The sequence below is a fragment of the Catharus ustulatus genome, chromosome 1 (assembly GCF_009819885.2).
Source record: "Catharus ustulatus isolate bCatUst1 chromosome 1, bCatUst1.pri.v2, whole genome shotgun sequence".
Classification (NCBI taxonomy): domain Eukaryota; kingdom Metazoa; phylum Chordata; class Aves; order Passeriformes; family Turdidae; genus Catharus; species Catharus ustulatus.
This window is the reverse complement of record NC_046221.1, coordinates 46,103,976-46,120,440: the sequence shown is the minus strand read 5'-3', so window position 1 is coordinate 46,120,440 and position 16,465 is coordinate 46,103,976. Positions and strand designations below refer to the sequence as shown.

Genomic DNA, 16,465 nt, shown 5'->3' with positions numbered 1-16,465 from the left:
AAACATAGAAAGTTACCCCTGAACATCGTGAAACAGCAATCAAAGCCATGAAAAAGAGAGCACTGGCACAGTTTGTCCAGGGAAGTTGCGGAGTTTTCCTTGAAGAAATTTAAAAGTCACCTGAACATGGGCCTGGGAAACTGGCTCTTGGTGGTCCTGCCTCAGCAGAGGTTTTGGACAAGAAGACTTCCAAAGATCCCTTCCAAACATGCTATGTTTTTTTGAACATCAACTAAGAAAGAAGTATGGCATTTAATAATTTTCAGAATAAACTGCAGTCTATATTTCACATGATATTCAAACTTCAGCAGCCTTACTAAATGCTGAGCTCTAGGTCTCATCAATGAAGCACTCTTCAGAAGATGGCTCAATATGTATGGACTGGCAAAATTCTGAGTAAGTATTACTATTGGATCAATACTTTAATTAAGATGGGTGAAATTACATTTGATAATTACTTTTAGCAGTAATAAGGCAAAAATTTTCCAATTTCTTACTATGCTTTGATATTAAATATAAATCACAGTGTTGAATAAGCCTCTGGCAAGGTTAATTAAGAAAAGCAATATCAATCAAGCAAAAAATTCTCACAGGACAAATGCTACCCATGGCAGAAATAGAGAACAAGAAGAGACATCCATCAAAGATTAAAGGCCAGGCAAGGACCATGTTGTCTCCAAAATGAGACCCTGAGCTGGACAAAGCTTTAACAGACTACTCTGAAGCATCGCCTAATATAATAACTCCAATCCACCAATTTTCATGTTAAAGTGCGTCTGAATGGAATTACCCATCTTCATCATGCTAGTTTAAATATCACTGGCTTTCCCCCATTGTAAATTTAAAGCCATCAATTATTAATCATTGATGGAATAAAAATCTGGAAACAGATATATGAAAACATGTTCCCTAACGCCCCAAGGTATTCAATCAAAACTTTTGGAACAGCCCCACAGCAGTTCTAGGCCTCTCATGAAATGAATCATTAATTTGGTTTGACTACCCAAAACATCTTGCTTAGGCTCAAACTCATCGGCTCTCTTATCCAACTCAAAGTAGGGGATATGCTAGGCTACTAGTGCCCTCTGATTATAATGCCCAAGATTTTGGGGAGGAAAAAAACCCCAAAACATTTCTAAAACCACAGACCAGATGCAACTCTTTTGCACCCTTCCTGAACAAGGTAACATTATAGGAGCCATCTCCTCACCGAGGTGGGGTCATACACCTCATCTGCTGTTCTTTCAGCCCTCAGACAGAGAATCAGAGGTAGGAACAATTAGTACTTCTCTGAAACAGTTTCTTAATGAGACAGGACTAGGAAGCATCTCTGACTTCATTTACTGATCGTAATACATGAAAAAAAAACCAATGATGAGAAAATTCTTCCAGACACTGAAATCTATTTTTACTTCCAATTAAAAACAAATGAGAAGTCTACTGCAAAAAGGAGCACCACAGGATGTCATGCTTGCATGGTTAAACAAGCATCAGGAAATACACTAATTCACACAGAATGCATCATGAATTAAATCTACATTAGGAGTCAGCTTTTAATTACACTACCTCATGCTAAAGCTTCAAGACACTCCTGAAATCTCCTACTGATATGCAGTCTTGATGACCTTCAGGCTATTTCTGACTCCTCAATAAGGTACTTCCTGTATGAGGCACTCCTTATTTCCCATGTGTCCTGGTTTAAGGCAAATTTGGGAGGAAACCTCCAAATGCAGGCCCTCCACTGGTTCAGGGAAAAAATATTTCCTCAGAGAGAAGTGGAAAAAGCTGTTTATTTACCAGACAAAACACTTCCCAGCACAAAATTGAAGAGTACTAAACAGCAAAACCTCTCGCCACTCTGAAGGAGATGACAAACTCAGAAGAGTCCCTTCCATGGCCGCAGCTTGGCTCACTCAGTCTGTTCTCAGTCCTTTCAGCCTGGGAAATGCCACAGCCCAGGCCAGGCCTGGTGGGCTACAGGTGTGACTCCTGGTGCTCTTCTGGGTTTTCAGTCCAGAACAGGTTCAAACAGTTTCAAGAAAAAGGAGACAATTTGGGGAAACAAGAACCATAAAGCCACTCCAAGACACCATGCTATAGTCAGAAGTCATCACTATCAAAGACTGATAAAACTCCTATATGCCAGCATAATATATATATATTTATTGATTTATAATCACCAAGATACCAGCTTTGCTTACAAGAGAAGCGTTCCCAACACTCCTTAGTTTAAAAAGGTAGTTTGAGCTTGAACTACATACATCCCAAAAGGAGCTGAGAAAGAAACTTGGACCTCTCAAGCTTGCTAGCTACTTCATGCTGCCTGCATTTAACTTTCTAGATGTTTGCCAATACACAGAAGGAGGAAGGACAAAAAGACATTTTTAATTATAGAACAGGTCTAGTTAAAAAGATAAAATTAAAAAGAAATCCAGACCATTTAATTTAACACAAAGAAAAAAACCCTGCAATATCAGAGCTATTGTTCATGACCAGTGCCCCAGGAACACAAAGAACCTGAACCAAATACATGAGTATTTTTTCTGTGTTATCTGAAGGGAATTATCTTTATTAAAACCAGTCTAGCCTTTATGAATAATACATGCCAGTTTCAAACAGACCAAAGAATAGCTACTCACTACAAAATTACCTATAGGAGGGGGAAAAAAATGGATACAGTCTTACTCAACAGATCTTCTTCCTGATACTTTCAGTCAGGAAGATAGCCATTAACTACCATGCATTGAAAAAAGGCCAAAAAAAAAAAAAAAAGATAACATTCTTCTACAGCCACCCTAGCTGAGAATGAGCACCAGCATGCACGGTGTGCTTTTGCTGCCAGGGACACCCCTCATGTGCTGGGAGTAGTGCAGGCATTATTGCCACAGCTACTCCAGCACACAAGGAAAGAGAGATTCTGCAGGATACTGCACTCAAATGACCTTCACCTGGGTATTCCTACCACTTAAGCAAGAGATCAGGGATGCTGTAATTTTAGACAAATACGAAACTGAGGCCACTCAGTGCACAGGTGGATGGCAGCTTCACTCAAAGCAGCTCCACTGGGAACATAAGACAAATTGGGCTGTTGCATCTTGGTAAGGGGCTTTACAAGCTATCAACAAATTGTTGAGGAAATAGGTAAAAACCACATTCATTATTCCTGTGGCCTTCCTTTAATGAGGCTGAAATTTTAAAAAAAAGTCAGGTAATACTTCTACTGGATGGGTAGAAGGTTAAATGTCCATCAAATCAACTGCTGCAACTATGCTTGCTGTGAATTACTGCAGCACACATTTCAGTTTACTAGAAAGATAACAAATTATTTTGACAGGTTTTGCCACACTTTGAAGTGTTTCCCAAACATTAAAAATTAAAGGTTTGGAATTTAGTGGAATACTATGAAGAAAATCAAAACCTCAAGTCCTCCATATACTTTTCAACAACAGCTGCTATTCTGATTCTGTATTCTAAGATCAAGTTTTATAGATGTATTTATGTCAAGGTCAGCAGCTTTACAGTGAACCAGTCCCAAGCAGACTTTAAAGGAACAACATATAGACAACCTGTCACTTAGAATATAAGCAGGATGTGGATGCTTGAGGTTCATAGGTATCAGTTAAGCATGACACGCCTGGTCCAGAGAACACTGCACTTCAACACTGAGGATGGAGGTTGTCAAACATAGAAGATAAGGCACCTTTGAAAATGTTAATATTTTATCAACACTTTGGAGCAAACAATGATGAAAACCAGTTGGGAATGAAACTGTCATATGTGCCAGCAACTAACTTAAATTCTTAGTAACATGATGAAAAAACGTAACAACATATTAAACAGAAGCACAAATAACATGAAGCTTGAATATATTTTCTTTACAGGCACATACCAGTCCATTTTTGAAATTAACATAACAATTAATAGATAACAAAGTTGGTTCAAATTACCAGCTCCACCTGTGAGAAGTCTGATAAAAGTCTCATTCAGATCAGAAATATCTATGCATCAAATGCTCCCCAAAACAGATAGCTTTAGATTTTTTCTATGACACAGTGTAGGGGACGTGATACTAAGCATCTTTTAGCATTTCTAACAGTTAGAAAACAAGACAGTATGTTGATGAAGGAAAGGTTAAATGTGAAAAAGTAGTTAAAAGTGAAAAAGTAGTTTTAAATACACAAATTCTTGAATGAGTAAGAAGTCATCATAACAGCAAAATAGGATGAAACTAAAGTGGGAAGCAAAACAGACATCATAAAATTATATTCAGGTCAAAGCTGGTCTTACAACTTCACCACTCTCTGCTAAAACCCCACCAAAAACATTCAAAAACCTTTACATGATTACTACTACAAATTTTGTCCCAACTCTTCTAGCTTTTAGCACTGCTGTTAATGTGCCAAAGTTACACACACAGGGATAAATCTGTATGCAACACTAATCTGAGTTGCTGTGCTTCCTCTACTGCAGCCTGATGCAGGAAAATTTATTCATCCTCCTTTACCCACTCCCTCAAAGAAAGTGTTCTGCCTTGACAAACTCTCTCTTTCTGCCAAGTATCCCCTGTTCCAACATTTCTTTATTTTATTAACTGAATATTCTTAATCTGGGGGGGGGTAGTGATGCAAATAAAAAACAGTTATTTATATATTACTTCATAAAAATAAAAATAGAGTTGATAGCTTATTAACAGAATTCTTTAACACATAAAGGAAAAAACCCAAGTTTAAATCACTGGACCCATTGCTACAATGTGTAAAGAGTACAAGCCAAGACAGCAACAATAGTCCTCCTATGTTCTACCGAGAAGGTCACATACAGGATTAAAGTTGACAAATCTCCATGGGTGCATGGCTCCATAGAGCTTGTGTCTTCAAGATTAAACCTTTGGTTTATATTAATACTACAAAGAGCAAGAACAAAACCTTGTTAAATCAGATACATAATCTTATTTCAAGAAATGCCAAAGTCCTAACTCAAATTCAAGAAGATAAAGAAAACCCCAACACACTCTCAGGACAACTGAGGCAAGAGTCCTGGTCACTGAACCCAGCTAATCCCCTGCTACGTAAAGGTCTCAGCCCAACTACAGTCTTCGTATCCACAGAATGCCATTGGTTTCCTCAGGTCGAGTATGTGCTCAGCTAAGCTTGCAAGTCTTCTAGACGAGTATCAGGTTTATTTCCCAGAGGGCTTAAAATGGCTACCAGCTTCTGCTCTATCTACATCAATCCTGCCCGGTTTCAAACTCCTGTATGAAGGGTCAGTAGCCAGACTGGAGACCTCCAAGAAGCAGCACAGTTCAGGACCAGACAGGGCTGCCAGTTTCAGAGCGGGAAGATGCACAAAGCAAACTAGCTCCTTTGCCCTGCATTCCCCTGAGGCACAGCAAAGTTGAGACCAGTTCTGAATTGTGTAATAAACATAGAAGCTAATAGCAGAGTTAATTTCAGATGAACTGTAACACTATTTACACTGTACTAGAGCTGCCCTTTAGCTACAGTGAGAGAGTGTCCCACCTTGGACAAGTTCAACCCTCTTCTGTTTCTTGACTCATGCTGAAATGCTTACGAAAGAAAAGCTGCAAGCCTGCAAAGGGAGAGAGGCTGGCAATACACACAGATTAACCAGAAACAGGTAATAATTAGACATATGTGGCATTTTAATAGAAGAACCTTGCAGTGAGATCAGATGAGAGAAATGAGCAACTGCAACAGCCATCAGAAACATTTCATGGAGATAAGAGTGATTGCACTAACATGCCAGAGGTGTGAAGGTTGCATTTGTCTTGTGAAATACTTTATTCCACTAACTACAAAACTCTCCCAGAATACTTTTACTATAAAAGGCTCTATCAGAATCTGGTTTAAAAATCAGTTGAAGGGGATGAGGAAAAAACAAAGCGCACACTCAACTCAGATTAAGCTTATTTCCCCAAAACAAAGAAACCTTTCTGAACTCCCTCTGATCCATGCCTCTGTCATCTATGGTCCCTCAAGTACTATCAAGTTGATTACAAGGGATTTTATACAACTTAAATAACCCTCAAAGATCCTGCATTTATCCCTGCCAGGGATGCATGACTCACATTTCAAAAAAAGGCCACCCTAACACACTTGGCAGATAATATATTGGAACCAATTATCACTGCGCAACTTCAGTTCTGGTGAGTTCACCAAACTGAAAGATTTTACTGATACACTGTAAAGGTCCATTCTTCCAGCTGAATGAGCAACTTATAGCTGCCATCCACATAATTACGTGAAAGCAAGCAATATGTAAGCATATACTGCTTACAATAATAAACATTTTTATAAACATAGCCGTGTTTTAATGTTTTCATTCAGAAGAGTCATGTTCACTTTTCTTTGGTCAGCAATAGATTATTTAACACTGCAACACATTTCAAGTTCTTGTTGAACAAGATGAGGCACATACAAATGGGAAACTGTATTTTATTTATTCTCCCCAAGTGTTTCTGAAAGATGACAGAAAAACTCCTAAGAAGTAGAGTTCTTTTTGCCCAGGAACAGAAAATGTTTTAGGTTTTATTTTTCTACAGAGTAGGAAATGCTATCCTTTGGACATAAAAAGAAAAATTAGTAATTCTTGCCTTCTTTAATCAGAAGTCTTTGAAAAACTATTTATTGGAAGGTATTTTTAATACCTGTGTTGACAATACTGATTTATCTTTTCCTTTACACACAGTTACAGTGAAACACCATTTACACAAAAGCAGTGGACTCTCTGTTGCAAGGCTCTTGCACAGATATTCTTCTAGGACTGCATCTACACTGGAGCATAGTAAGGCACACAACAAATCTGTTTGACTCCAGAAACAATTTAGTTCTGTTTGTACTGCCTGGGAGCTAACAAGCTCTATAGGGATTTATCAGGGAATATTCTCCTTTGCAGCCCTGAGACCATAGTGGCTCTTCCTAGGACTCAGTACTGCTGCACTGATCTCTGCTTTACTGCCCCAAATGGATATACACTCCCTCAGCAAGAGGCACGAAAATAATGTGCTGAAGGGTTTAACAATAATGAGTCACACATACCAGGAAACGCAAGGATTTGTAGGGGTTGTAGAGGGATACACTGATCTGTAGGGAAAAAGAAAAGCTTTTGAAGAAGGGCAGAGTAAGTGGCAGTTAATGCAAGAAAGGCCCCTCTTCTCCAAGTGTTCTCACCCTCCCAGAAGTAAGTAGAGACAGGTAAGAGACAATCATGCTCTTCCACCTCCTTGTTATTGGGAATCATTTACCTAAATAGTCTATGATTTTCCACTCTCTTCATTTCAGAGTTAATGAAACAATACCAAACCAGCTGGAAGGAAGCACAGGAAGACGCACATGAGTGAATAGAGCTTTGATTTGCCCCTGGAAGTGTCTTGACCCAGAAGGTTAGCGCCTCTCCTCTTTCTGTTGATGGAAAACTGGCCTATGGCAAGGTTTCAAGAACATTTAAGTGAATGCCTGTCCCTTTTCAAAGCAGTGACAGAAGTTTAGCCACTATCTACTGACTTTGGAGCCATTTATTTTATATGAGCAAATAAACTTCTTCAAACAGTCATTTGCTGGTGAAGATATAGGCTTCAGCCATGTAAAATTCCCTTCAGATGAGCAATAAAGTTACCCTAGATAGGTAACTACCCCTATAGATACATCTAACAGCAAAAAAAGCTACACAGAATGTTGAAAAACTGCCTCAGTGCCAGATTTCAATACAATGCCTACACTGCAATGCTGTGCTCAGTAACTAAATAACAAACAAATTGCTAATTCATTAGCAAAAAGATACAGTAGACTGAAGACTCAAACACTGCATTTGCCCAAAGCATGAAACAGGAGAAAATGCAGTTGTATCACCTGCAAGAGCCTTACCAAATCCTTGTGATGAGTTTGGACATTTAAGAAAGAAAAGAATCTATTTTAAGTATTTATACTACAATTTGCAATGTTACATGGATTTTATTTCTTGCACAAGACAAACATTAGTAGGCAAAGACCTTAAAAGCCTACTACTACACTGTTAACCATTTAAATAACTACAGTAATTTCACAACCATAAGGTGCTATAAGGCGCACACCCTGGGAGTTGGCAAATTTCACAACTTTGTAGATCATATAAGGCTCACCGGACTATAAGGCGCACCTTTTTTTTTGCCGTGAAGATCCGTGCTGCGAGCAACAAAGTAACGAATTAGTAACGGGAATCCCCCATGGTGGAGTTTACTGGCATGTGCTCAAATTGGAAACATTTTAACAGATTGGTGTAGCCTTTAAACGCAACCCCAAGCGCCCTCCCCGTGGGTGGGGCCTGGCACTCCCGCCCGCCCCTGGCTGGCGAGGCAGGGCTCGCGGCTACCACTGTTCAGGGCGGCCACGGCTCACACCTCGGGGTTGCTGCGGTTCAGGGCGGCTCGGGACCATACGCGGCTCGGGGCGGCGCAGCGCTGCCTGCCCCCTCTCTCCCTGTGTGGCTGCCACTGGCCGGGGCCTGCCCGCTCCCTCTCTCCCTGTGCGGCTGCCGCTGGTCAGGGGCTGGGAGCGGGGGCTGGGTGGTACCTCTCAGCCCATGCGGCCAGCAGGGGCTGGGACTGGGGGCTGGGCGGTGCCTCTTGGCCCGCGCAGCTGCCGCTGGCTGGGGGCTGGCCGCTCCTGCTCCCCGCCTGCGGCTGGGCTCACGGGTCGCCCTTTTTTTTTTTGCAGGGAGGAGCTGAGCCGCGTCTAACAAAGTAATGAATTACTGGCAGTTTGCAAACATTTTTCACAGACTGGCGTAGCCTTTCAACGCAGCCCCAGGTGCCCCCCCGTGCCGCAGCCGGGACCGGGGGCAGCTCCCTCCCTCCCCTTGCGGCTCCCGCCAGCCGTGGCCACCCGCTCCCGCCCCACCATCCCCCCATTGCGGCTCACACTTCCGGGTTTGCAAATTTTGCAACTTTGCACATCAGATAAGGCGCACCAGACTATAAGGTGCACTTCTGGGTTCAGGGGAAAATTTTAGTCAAAAGGGTGCGCCTTATATTCGTGAAATTATGTAATGCATTTTTAGCTATAAAAGTTAATGACAGATTATCTGCCAATGCTAGTGGAAACCAGCTGAAATAGGGCAAATATGAATATAATCCACAAATAAGCGTGTTTGCAATCAACTAAAATTGTCTTTTGTGTGACAATTTAGTTTGTTATAATTAACATGGAAGTGATGTTGTAAATTTACCATTTACAATTGCAAATGGATAGACAAAAGAGATAATCCCAGTTCTCAAACTATTGAAGATTCAGGTCTGTAATGAAAGCTAAAGCCTTTCATATGGTAGGCTCATTTTAGCTATAAGACACAGAAATGGTACTTGATTTGCTTCTAACCCACAGAAACTAAAAATATTAGGACAACTGTAAATAACAGGTCTTAAAATGCTCAATATGTCTAAAATTTTAACTCTTTAAATGTTACCATCTCAGGGGTGGATTTGCAGAATGATGGTTCCAGAAATATTAACTTGAGTTGAAACACAACTCTCTTATTTTTTTATACTGAAGACTGTCTCCCAGCGAGTATTCATACTTGTTTGATCAAAATCAGTATATAACTTCTTACTCCTCAGAAGCCCTGAAGACATACATTGCTAAATTGAAAACACAGATGGCTTTATTACTTCTTGTGTGCTATTTTGCAAAAAAACTGATTACTCACAGTAATGCAACCTTACTGGTGATGAAAAGGCTATGCAAGCAATACTTCCATCTCACCAATGCTTCAGGGATTTTAAAAGGACAGCAATGAATCAGTTTGAAAGAACTCAGCTCAACTTTTGCAGTAGCAGTCAAGTTTGCAGTTAGTATCAAGGGAATAGAGAATGCATTTGATAAAAGAATACCAAGAAACAGTGAATATGGAACTTCAAATAAGAATTTTTACATTCAAGTGTTTTGAACCAGGTGTACATTAAAGCGTTTTGTTAAGGCAAACATGATCACACCTTGCTGCACCTTGCTAAATCACAGTCAAGTCAAACTCTGTGAAGCCTTCCTTTCTTCCCCAAGGAAAGACAGATTTGTGAGTCCATTCTGGCATCACACAAGAGTTTCCAGACCACATCCCAAATCCTATGTGTACACACACAGACACTCACTTCAGTAAGAGGAGTGGAATTTTTTTCCCCTACCACACACTTTATGAGACAAGCAAGAGGATACTAAGGATACAATTACAAAATCCTAGTGCCAGTTGAGACTTTCACAACACAAGGAGAAAGTTCCTACAACCCCAGTACTTTAAACCAACAGCCAGGATCACTGCAATGCCAATGGCTTCTGGTTTCTGGTACATAGGAAACAGGTTTTTCTGCTTTTAATGGTAGCTGCTCATTGCACAACTTCCTTCTGTATGATGCTCCCCTTCTAGTCAGTTTCCTGGGTAATTTCACCAGATTTCACATAATGTGGAGAGAAAATGGACACTTTGTCAAATGATTCCTGCCAGGAAACGACATCCACTTTTTAACAGCCCATCATCAGGACTATGCATGAGCTTTGTTTAAATATAGTATTTTCATTGCCTTTTCTGACATTGGTAACAGAGACAGTAATTCTATAACTCAAAGGTTCTGCAATAAATACCACTGTGTGGTTTATTATGGCCATAGAAATGTTTTTTTCTGTCTCAAACGCCAAAAACTATCACAATATGTGCAATCTCATCAACATTTGCTTATCTACTGAAGCAAACCTAAACAGCTTTCTAGGAAGCACATCATGTGTGATCAACAGGAGATAATAGCCGCTCACAAGCCATGTAGGTAAAAATGAACACACAGAACAATTTAAAGCTTTGTAAAGCAGCAGAATCCTCGGAAACCAATGCAGAGTTCAAAAAGAGAGATGACTCATATAATATGTATCAATGGATAGATCTAATCAGCACTGATACATACCATGACTTTTTCTCACCACAGATATCTATGGACAATGTTTTTTCAAGATGTGCAGTATATAAAAAGATACAGTGTTTTTTATTTCTGCCACTCAATTTCTGACTGCTTCATGAAACCTAATATCCATTAGCATCTCTACAGTAAGCTGTTTTGGTCTCAAGTTTTGTTATATTAGGCAACTACAAAATGCAGAGACTTAGATACATATATGCCTTGGAGTTGTAGTTACCTCGGGGTTTGATTTTTATTATTCAGAAAAAAAAGACTAGATCTTGACTTAATAGCAATTAGCATGGAGGATGTAATCTAAAACTAAAGTTATTCGTATGAGTGAAGAAATCCATAGTACTGAAGAGTAGTTTTATCCATGCAAAGCCAACTCAGCTGAACTCATAAACCACAATAGAGGACGCCAAATCAAGAGAAAATAAGCAGAGAAAGGGAACATCAGATTTCACCAGATAACAGTGACTTCAAGGATATTCTTTCTTCTGTCTCTTTCCTAATATCCCTTATCTTAGAAAACCCAAATCACCATTAAAAAGTGTAAAATGCTGAAGCAAACTTATCAAAGGAAAATGCCACCATATTAAGCAAGTTAAATGTGGAGACTTCAAACACACAACTGAAATGCTCTGCAATTTTCTGATTACTGTCCTGCAGCAAACATCAGTATTAGAAGACTTTTCCACTGAATGAAAAAAGCATCACAGCAATTTTTTTAAATTCTTACCTGTTCATAAACCCTACAATTATGTACTTCTGATTTACTCATCACATTAATTGTAATTAATGCTAATGTCAATAATTGATGCTAAAGCATCATACCAAGATAACATATATATTTAAGATCATAATTTCTGCTCAAAGTGATGACATCACATTCTCCTCTTGCAGCATTATCATCTGCTGTAATTCATTAAAAGGAGATGTTGTACGGTCAGGACTGTTTGCTTAAGAGAACATTTTAATGCAGAGTCCTGTTGTCAGCAATTTCCTGCTCAATAGCCGACAAGACAACTCAACTACTGAATCTCAGCAGCCTCACTTGCTATTCCTAGCAGGAGTCATTACTGACATGCATCTGAAACCTACCTTGCTTAACTCGGCTACCGTAAACATGAGACTAGGGAAAAATTTAAAAAACAGTCTATGTTATCATAAAAAGTGCCAAAGCTATCAACTTAGCCAGAGAGATGTAGGTCAAGCAGAGTACTCCTGAAAAGTGCACAAAGTAAATTTCTGTGATGGTGGAGTTACTGTCCTTCCTTTTATGAAACAGAGTCCTAAGCTGATTAAGCTGAATCTTTTTACTTCACCCAGAGCCGGAAATGATTTGCATTAGTGTGCCTGAAACTGCTTCCTCGATTGATTAAAGACAAATGAAGTTTGAGAGAACTGTCAACCATAAAAATATGTTTTGGCGATCACAGACTCTACTAAGGCCTAGAATAATATTTTGTTTGATTTCAAAGAAAAATCATTCCATCTTGTGTTACTAATACTTGTGTTCTGTCCTCCCTTTTATTCAGAATACAAAAAGATAAGAATACCAGTCTGGAACTAAACTAAAATTTGGCAAATGTAAAGAATTCAAAGTCTATTGCTCCTGAGACACACTATAAAACACTAAAAACAACTTCAAGCAGGTACTTACAGAGAGCTGATGTAATCTGATGTAATCTAAGTCAGGAAAACCCTCATTTACAGTTTGCTGACAGAAGCACCATCCAAAAGAATCTGTGCTTAAGACTATTCCAAACACATGAATGTTAATTCAATCTCTGTCCAGTCTTTCTGAAACTGTACTACTTCCTAAGCTCTAAGCTAGTTTTTCAAATTGCAAGTTTGCATTTTTGGAGAGCTGAAAGTCTAGCCTGTGTTAACAGCAAACATGAATGTACATGTTTGATTTATTATAAAGTTCTTATTTCGGAGGCTGTCTTCCTCTAATTTCTCACCTGCTCTGGCAATCTGAAAGCACACTTTGCTAGTGTGATTGCACGGAATAGTATTCTATTATATACTGTACTAGTAGAAAACTAGTGTATAGTCAATATTATTAGTATTTTGTAATAATAACAGAACATTAAACTCACAGGGGGAAAAATGAGAAGTCTGGGTGGCAGAAGGGAAAACAATGCTTAGGCTATTGTATACTTTTTCTGCTGAGACAGTCCTCATATAAAGTACTAAATAATTTGCAATAAAATTGTTTTTTATCTAGGTAACAAATTTGCTATCCAGGAAACACAAATCCACATTCCCCTCTTATGCACTAAATTTGTCTATCTGTAATAATATAAAGTAAAATAACAACAGGTAATATTTATGAGGCATATAGAAACTGCAAACAATATTTTATGGCACAGAACGGGTTTATTTTACTAGTGACATTATTTAGATTACAGTCCCCTATCTAACAAGAGATATTCCATACCTATCATACAAGTAGGTGACTATTTTCGTATTAGTCCACAATCCAATAAAATGAAGTTTTCAGAAGACAGTCACAGGTGACATCTTGCTATCAACTGAAGGAACGCCAATTGAAAAGACAGGTTCATTCTTTTGTGAGCCCAATGTAGTGGAAGGATTACCACAGGATTATCTCCAGGATAACTGACAGCCTACATGCAGTTCCAAAAAAGCCTTTAAAATTCATCATATGTTCAACATTCCTACTAGAAGAACACAATTTTATTTTTATCCTTAAATAGGAAAGTAAAGGAGGAAAAAACCCCACAAAAACAAAACAGAAGCAAATAACTCACCACTTTCTGCAGGTTCAAGAACTATAAAACCACAGAACTACACTGGCAGCACTAATGAGCCTCCCCCCTTTAATGAAAGATCTTCTATTACAATAAAATGGTCCCCTTCCTCCTAGTGCAATGCTGAGAAAAACCATAAAGTCCATCATGCACTGGCGAAAACTGAAGAAAGATAAAGGAGATAGATGCCACCAGCACCTAATCAGCCACCATCACTGACAAATGCTACACAGTAATCAAGAGAGATATTAAAGATTCTTTTGTTAAATCTCAAAGTGTTTCTGCATAGCAGAAAAAACCTTATTAAATCCCTGCCACCTCCATCAGGCATCTCTTTTAATTGCTTCCTGATTTAGACTTCTTTTGATTGAAATACAAACACTGACTTCTGTGTTTCATTCCTTTTCCAATGTACTTCACAAAACCAAGATAAATTTAGAATATCCTTTCAAGCTGAAAGCGCTGTAGAAACATCACATCATTTGCAGCCTGTATCCTCCCATATTTACTAGCCAAATTGTAATCCAAACTGTACCAAGAATCACATGCAATTTGCCATAAACCAGCATTAGGTTTGCATCTTCCCAATGCACTGAAGAACAGCTTTAATGAAGACTTACTGTGATGCTCTAAGATACTAATTCTGCTGTAAACCAGCTTCATATAAAGAGTTATTCTTTTCCTTTATGGAGTTAGGATAGCAGAACAGGTAAAGGAAGTACCATAGAGGAAGAAGTTTAAAAAGTATGTTTGAGTTCAACTGCTTTCAGAAGAACTTTAAGTCATAACTAGAAGGAGAATCAAATTATTACAGCAATAAAGGAACAGATGCATACGTTAATATATAGAGCAGTTATAATTCATTCCATTCAAAAGCAGCTCTGGTGGGCAGTTCAAAGACTTGTTCTTGCCTCAGGCACAGAGCCAAATATATACCAACTGTAAATAAATGCAACAGTAGATTAACTACTTACTCCAAGTTAAATTACAGTAAAAAGTATGACTACAGTAACTGCCCATATGTTAGTTCCTTCCCTTAGGCAAACATGAAGCTCCTTACTGTACCCCTCAAGGGTAAATTATAATTATCTTGCATTTATCATATGGTAGGATTATATACTTAGGCAACACCCATTGCAGTAAAACTTTGTGGTATATTAAGTTGTGTAATACCCTCAGCTGAGATACATCTGACAATTTTTGTATGTCTAAAATATTATAAATGCAAAACTTGACTTACTAATTTCTACGACTCCTCCTCTTTTTTTTTCAAAGAAGTTACAAAAGCAAATCCATTTTATTTCAAATACGAACCAACAAGTGTTCAACGTGTTAGAATTAAAAAGCATCTCCAAAGATATTTCTGAAGCTACACGTTGGAAGTGTTGACAAAGTGTTTTGACATCTGTGGTATTCTCCCACACAAGCATATCCCTCTTTCCTTTAGTTGAAAATATTCACCAATTTAATTTAGAAAACTTAGTGCTGAAAATTTTGGCATTTTGAAACAGAGACAAGTGATCTCTAACATACACCTTAACTCAGCCAGCTCCATTCCTCACGGAAGTTGACTGGTAATCCTTGGAACTCGCCATAAACACAGAACATGATTTTAAACACTAAAAATTGACCTCCCCTTAACCTACACATGGTGACATTTCTGGAAAGTAAGCAGATTCTAGTTTGTAATTGTTCACTTTGGAATGAGGTATAGTAGTGAAGAACACGGCACAAGTGATTTATAAAGTAGCTGTCTTTCCATGGACCTCCTAAAACAAGTTCCTAGACTCAGTACAGATTTCTAAGAACCATATCCCCCCTTTAGCACAGCTTATTCCTCTTGCACAGCTTTGAGTAGGAAGCTGCACAAGACAAGAGTACTAGAGAACCTGCAGGAGGAGGTGCTAGGTGAATACAAACTTACCAAAGCAATTTATTAACTTTCACCTCTGCTGATCCAATAGGCTGAGGCAGATCTGGCGACATACTTCCTTAAGCTTCAGCACAGTGAATAAAACACCCAATTTCCTGTAATACAGCCTTACCTCCCCAAAGAGCTCCTTCCACACACAAAATATTTATTTGTTGTGAGGATTCCAAGATGCTTTCAGTTCTCCACAGGCTTCAGAAAGGAAGTATTAGGAAGTATTCTAAATCCACCTTTTTATAACAAAAAGTACAGTAAATTCACGAATACAAGCCGCACTGAGTATAAGCCGCATCTCTGGATGTTGGCAAATATTTCGGTTTTTGTCCATAGATAAGCTGCACCCGAATATAAGCCGCTCTGTCGTTCGCAGCGAGGACCCGCGTGCAATTAGTAACAGAACCGCGGGAGGGTGGGGTTTACTGGCTGAGCTAAGGCTGTGCAGGCTCGGCCCGCTAGGGGCCGCTGACGGGGCCAGGTGGCCCAGCCCGGTGCTGCCGCTCGGGGCCGGCCGCCGCTGCCACTGGGCTCGGTCACCTCCGGTCGGCGCTGCCCCGCGGTGGCAGGCAGGGACGGAGCTTCCCCCGCTCCTACGGCAGCGGTGGCGGGCGGGGACAGAGCTTTCCCGCGCCCGTGGCGCCGGCGCCGGGCGCGGACAAAGCACCCCGCCTCCTCCCTGGGCCACGGCAATGGCTGCGCGGGGCTCCCGTCGGCTCCCCGAGACGCGGCAATGGCGGCGTGCACTTCCCCCCTCCTCCCCGGGCTGTGGCAATGGCGGCTCGCACTTTCCCCCCCCTCCCCGGGCTGCGGCAATGGCGGCACGCA

At 39.9% G+C, this 16,465-nt stretch overlaps 1 protein-coding gene across 6 annotated transcripts in view; it reads right to left on the bottom strand.

The window, feature by feature from the left end:
* Positions 1 to 16,465, bottom strand: part of LOC116996886 (myosin VIIA and Rab interacting protein) — a 242,886-nt gene that overhangs the window by 188,380 nt on the left and 38,041 nt on the right. The window lies entirely within an intron of this gene.